This window comes from Scatophagus argus, chromosome 1 (assembly GCF_020382885.2).
Source record: "Scatophagus argus isolate fScaArg1 chromosome 1, fScaArg1.pri, whole genome shotgun sequence".
NCBI lineage: Eukaryota > Metazoa > Chordata > Actinopteri > Scatophagidae > Scatophagus > Scatophagus argus.
Window position 1 is genome coordinate 3,071,822 of NC_058493.1, and position 6,726 is coordinate 3,078,547.

Below are 6,726 nucleotides of genomic sequence, written 5' to 3' on the forward strand. Positions count from 1 at the left end.
ATAAAATAATTTCTGTAGAAATCAAGATAAACTTTATTGACAGTGGGGAAATTCACTAGAACAGAAAGAACAAAAAGTGTGCAAAAACAGAACAAAAAATATAGAGATAATTTACAGGTACACACAGTACAACATACAACAATACACAAGTCCTCATAAGGGAGGAACAGAGGACTAGACTGTTGAGTTGTACAGTCTAACAGCAGTGGGAATGAAGGACCTGCTGTAGCTCCTCCCTACACTGAGGGTGTAGCAGTCTGCTGCTGAAGGAGCTGCTCAGAGCCTCCACTGTCTGATGCAGAGGGTGAGAGGTGTTGTCCATGATGGATGTCAGCTTGGCTAACATCCTCCTCTCACCCACCTGCTCCACAGAGTCCAGTGGGCCAGCTTGTTCAGTCTCTTCCTGTCCCGGTCCGTGCTGCCCGGTCCCCAGCAGACCACAGCGTAGTGAATAGCAGAGGGGGGCCTGCACACTCCAAAGGACCTGCTGCAGACCACCACCTCAGACACACAATTACGCAGTCTCACATACTGTGGCCTGTGGGTGAGGTAGTCAGTGATACCTCTTCTTCTTCTTCTTCTTCTCATTTTTATATATTTATGCAGCACAGTTGTAAATGCAAGTTTTATATTGTTTAATTTTAATTAATTTTAATTAAATTTGTAATATTTTTGTGGTTGTTTGAAAATCTTATTTACAAACTTATTTTATTATTTATAAATATTTTCAACACATAAAAAAAGTTTAAAATTTAATCACTGGACTTGCAAGGAATTGCGCATAGACTTTTTTTTAGTTTTCATCACTCGTTCTCACCTCAAAATTACCATCACCAATTGTTAACATTACTGTTATACATTTTCCTATAAAATTTCAAGACAATTCATTTTCATCAAGCTGTGAGCATCATTGTACTGATATTTAAATAATAATAATAAAAAAAAAAACATAAAAGGCTTTGGTTCTTGTAGAAGTCCAACCACTTCTACCATATATTCCATATATTCTTCCATATATTCTGCCTTTACAAATATAATGAAAGTTTTGATTGATTGATTTGATTGTCATAGTGGTATTAAAGTTTCAGTGTGCGGGATTTAGGATTGGACAGGATAGGAATCTTATTATATATAGAGTTTGCCTGTTCTCCCTGTGCCTGTGTGAGTTCTCTCTGAGTACTCTGGCTTCCTTTCACAATCCCAAAAACATGCACATTAGGTTAACTGGCTACTCTACATTGCCCTTAGATGTGAGTGTGTGTGTGTGGTTGTCTGTCTTTGTATGTCAGCCCTGCGATTGGCTGGCAACCAGTTCAGGGTGTGCCCTGCCTCTCGCCCGTAGTCAGCTGGGATAGGCTCCAGCTCCCCTGTGACCGTGATGGATAGGCGGTATAGAAAATGGATGGATGGGTGGAAGATTGGCATTTGTTTAAAATTGTCATTATCACCAAAAGCTGACAAAAGGTTTTAAATAAGCTGCTGGCCTACTTACATTTCCTTGGTTTAAAATCTGGGCTAGTATATAACCCGGACTGAGACATCAGATATATCCCCTGGAACACACAACTCAACACATGGAGCATCACAGATATATGTGGCACATCGTTTCTTGCAGCCCACAGGTTAAGGTTAAGTAGCTTCTTCATCTCGATTGTTACTTTGCTCAACTCTGCCACCTGGTGATAGCCAGCTAACACCACCACTGATGTTTGTCCATCTTTAAACCCATTTACCAAAGATGAACCATATTTTTCTACATATCATAACTCATGTTCCTGGATCATTATTACAGTATTGCAATCTCAGTCCGCATGGACTCAACAACACGCTGAGCAAAACAGACAGACTGTATATTGCATAATGATGATATTGAAGACATCAGTTCTTTTCTGAAGGGTGTATGGGGAAAAATTATCACTAAAAGCTAAAATAGTTTATAGTTTGACAGTTTGACAGTAGTTGAAAAAATATTAGCTTGAGCTATATAGGTTGGATGTAGTGCTACTTTGAATTACCATTTTGGGAGATTTACTTTCAAGAATTCTGAAAAGCCCAAGTTACTCCCATGAGTTACATAAGACTTACTTGTCCCCCATTATGAAAGACAGGTGGAATTCCTGTGTCAGGCAGAGACAGCTCAGACTGCTCATTGTGCAGTGTAAGAGCCTCCTCTCTCTTGTGCACAAATAAGAAAAACTTGCACTCACAGATTGCTGATTCAGTCTTTTCAAAATAATAATAATGATAAAGTTCACTGAATTTCTCTCAAACATGTGTTCCTTTTAAAATATACTACTGAACAATGAACAAACTTTCTACTCTCAACACTGAGCTAGACATCCCCCAAAACGTTTGCGTTAAAGTAATTTTAGGTGTAGGGCTAAAACCAAATAAAGACCCAGTACAAAGTTGTATACCTCTGTTACTCATCTACATACAAATAAAAAATAATACACATTTGATCCCATCAGCCATCTTATCTTTGTATGCTGGTTGGTGACCCTTTCTCTCTTCTGTTCTGAAACAGAAAATAATGAAGGCATGCAGGAAGCAAAACCTATTGTAGGGCTAGAAACCCCCAGTTTATTCATTTACTTATTTTTAGTTTATTTTTCTGTTCTTTCCATCCATCTAAAATGCATCAGAATATGAACAGATACATCCATATACCCAGTGGTGAAAAAAGTATTCAGATTGTTAAGAAAAAAATACAGAAATGAAAAAATACTCCAATGCAAGTAAAAGTCCTTTCTCATTCCCCTTCTCTCTTCTCTTCTCTTCATGATCTTAGAAAAAATATCTTAGACTTCAGTTATTTTACATAGGTGCCAACTTTGGGATTAATTGATCTTTACACACACACACACACACACACACACACACACACACACACACATACACACACACAGAACCTTCCTCAATCACATTGCCTTCAGGAAACGTAGGTACTATGAGAAGTATGACTCCACACTTTCTATACACCATATTCACACACCTTAATCACATTATTGGCAGTGAAAGAACTGACACCATTGATAGGGTTCTGTTTAGCAGTCTGCCAGAACAAGACCCAGTAATCATTACAATGGCAGGCATCCAACGAAGACTGTCAGGCAAGAAAAGCCAGACAGCCCCAGTCCCTGATATGATCCACGCCTACTAGCTAAAGAAGCTATCTACACTCCATGAGCACCAAGCAGCACAAATGAACCAGCTGCTGATGGAGTGGCTAATCCAAGGAAAGACAGTACTCATCATGAAGGAGCCTCAGAAGGGAGCAATTCCATCCAACTACCAGCCAATAACCTACCTCTGCACAACTTGGAAACTGTTGTCAGGTATCATAGTGGCTAAGCTAAGTAGGCACATGGAAAAGAGTCAGAAAAAGTCAGATGGAAAAAGAGGGTAGAACTACCAGTAGACAACATACACATACTTACAAATGCTCAGGACAGATACAAAGGAGTTGGCCAAAGGAGGAGATAGAGGCCTTTGATATCAAGACAAGGAAGATCCTCATGATGCATGGAGGGTTTCAGAGCCACTGTCCAAGGTGAAACAACAAAGATCCTGGAATACATCAGAAACATGGCCACCAGAGATGAACTGCTAAGTGAATACCTCAGGCAGCAGAAACCTGGCAATGATGAGGAGGAAGGGGAGGGACAAGCCCGACAGTCAGGGGAGAGCTGATGGAGGCAGCTCCTGGTGGGCAGGCTGGGCCATGAAAAGTGAAAGCAGGAGCAGCAGACTGGTTGATGAGCAGGGACGGCAGGCAGGGTAGAAGCAGAGGGAAGGAGGTGATGCAGGTGGAGGTTGGTGCTGGTGGATGGAGCTCTGGAGAAATCTGGGAAGACACAGAGAGAGTGCAAGACACCAAGGCCAGACTACACAGTATAACAGATAAAGAAGGAACAGCAAATGTGTAAGAGGAGAGGAGAGGAGAGGAGAGGAGAGGAGAGGAGAGGAGAGGAGTCTAAGCCTATGGCAGCATAGCTATAAAATGGTTCAGTTACCTGAGCCAGGCCTAACTATAAGCTCTATCATGGAGGAATGTTTTTAGCCTGGACTTAAAAGTGGAGAGAGAGTCTGCCTCTCTGACCCATGGAGAGAGTTGGTTCCAGTAGTGGAGCAGAGTAGCTGACAGCTCTACCTCCCAGTCTGTTTTTAGAGATACTGGGAACCACTAGCAGACCTGCATTCTGGGAGCAAAGTGTTCTACTGGGGCAATAAGGAACAATGAGGTCCTTGAGATAGGACAGAGCTTTGTTATTGAGAGCCTTATAAGTCAGTAGAAGGATTTTGAAGTCTATCCTATATGTCAATACCTTCGCTGCAGCATTCTGGACCAACTGACTCTTCAGAGAGTTTTTAGAACATCCTGACAAAATAGACCTGGAGGCCTGGAGGCCTGCAGCTTGAGGACAACACACACTACCCCAGAGCAGGATTTATATTTAAATATAAATATAAACATACTAATCAAATCCAGTGTTCGATTTCTGAGGGTAGGTAGAATATGGTAGAGGTAGAGTAACACTATATTGCCAAAAGTATTTACTCATCCATCCAAATAATTGGATTCAGGAGTTCCAATCACTTCCATGGCCACAGGTGTATAAAATCAAGCACCTATGCATGCAGACTGCTTCAACAAACATTTGTGAAAGAATGGGCCACTATCAGGAGCTCAGTGAATTCCAGTGTAGTACTGTGATAGGATGCCACCTGTGCAACAAGTCCAGTCATGAAATTTCCTTGCAACTAAATATTTCACAGTTAACTGACAGTGGTATTATAATAAAGTGGAAGTGACTGGGAACGACAGCAACTCAGCCACAAAGTGGTAGGCCATGTAAAATTACAGAGCGGGATCAGCAGATGCTGAGGTGCATAGTGCGCAGACGTTGCCAACAGAGTCAATCGCTACAGACCTCCAAACTCCATGTGGACTTCAGATAAGCTCAAGAACAGTGCATAGAGAGCTTCATGGAATGGGTTTCCATAGCCGAGCAGCTGCATCCAAGCCAAGCCATCACCAAGTGGAATGCAAGGTGTCGGATGCAGTGGTGTAAAGCACGGCACCACTGGACTCGAGAGCAGAGAGCGTGTTCTCTGGAGTGACGAATCACACTTCTCCATCTGGCAATCTGATGGACGAGTCTAGGTTTGGCAGTTGCCAGGAGAACAGTACTTGTCTGTCTGCATTGTGCCAAGTATGAAGTTTGGTGGAGGGAGTATTTTTGGGGATGGTCCTTTGGGGATGGCCTCTTCCTGTTCCTACATGACTGTGCACTGGTGCACAAAGGAAGGTCAATAAAGACATGGATGAGCGAGTTTAGTGTGTAAGAACTTGACTGGCCTGCGCAGAGTCCTGACCTCAACCCAACAGAACACCCTTGGGATGAATTAGAGCGAAGACTGCGAGCCAGGCCTTCTTGTTCAACATCAGTGTCTGACCTCACAAATGCGCTTCTGGTAAAAAATTCCCATAAACACACTCCCAAACCTTGTGGAAAGCCTTCCCAGAGGAATTGAAGTTGTTATAGCTGCAAAGGGTGGGCCAACGTCATATTAAACCCTATGGATTAAGAATGGGGTGTCACTTAAGTTCATATGAGTGTAAAGGCAGATGGGTGAATACTTTTGGCAATATAGTGTATCTTGTAATTTGTATACCAGGTCTGTGCACCCTCACATGTTGTATCCTGTGGTGTAAACAGCACAGCTTAGAGATTTTCAAAGCCTTGTAGTCTGCACTTGCCCTAACCCTGTGGCCTCAAGGAGACTGTTTTGGGAGTGTTGGTGTTAGAAAAAATGTATTTCCCTTACAGTTACACATAATATTTCCCTTATAACCTTCACAAGGAGACACCAAGTGGTGGTATAGTATATTGGTGGAGCTACATACCATTTTACCTCCCAGTTCAGAAACAGAAACCTGGACTGAGGCCTCATCCTCTTTGTCTCCAAAGATCTTCATCTTAATGGAGTGTTTGTGGGAGTTCACCAGGTGCCTTTTGAATAATCTTCAGTGGAAGTAGAAGTTTCTTTTGATTGACTGGAATGATAGTGCTTAAGAAATGAACCGAAGATTAATGAGTAATCTTTATCTATTTTGTTAAATAATATTATTGATGAAGTGCATGCTCAGGTAATCATTATATGATATTTATGGTACTTAACTCTATAAATATTTAAAATAATTTAATGGCTAGACTTCTGGTTTGTTTGGGCAATATATCGTCACTTGTTTCTTTCTCTGTTTAGGACCAAAGCAATCATGATGACAATCAACATGACAATCAACATTTACATCATGCTAGATAAATAAATTGAAGTGTTGATTGCAACCCTTGTTTCCTGGTGGTCTGTGGCTCCAGTTAGAACCTTAAATCTTTATCACTTGGTGTGTGCATTCTCAGTGTTTTAGCTAATGTTTGCTGTGAATAGTTCACACACAGGGTGACATTTAGCCTTAAAGGTTGTTTAATGTATGTATGTTAAAACGAGGTGAATGTAATTCTGTTTTTATTGATATCCATTCTACAAAGCCAGTTTCAATATCTAGCTAAAGAAGATATTGTAATCTATTGCTGTCTGAATATGCTGGTCAATGACATCCCATAGTGCTCCATTAACAGAGGAAAGGCACAAGCAAATAAGCAGCCGGCATCAGAAACATTTATTTTCAGGATGCATCAGTATAGAGTGTATTGGTAGCGT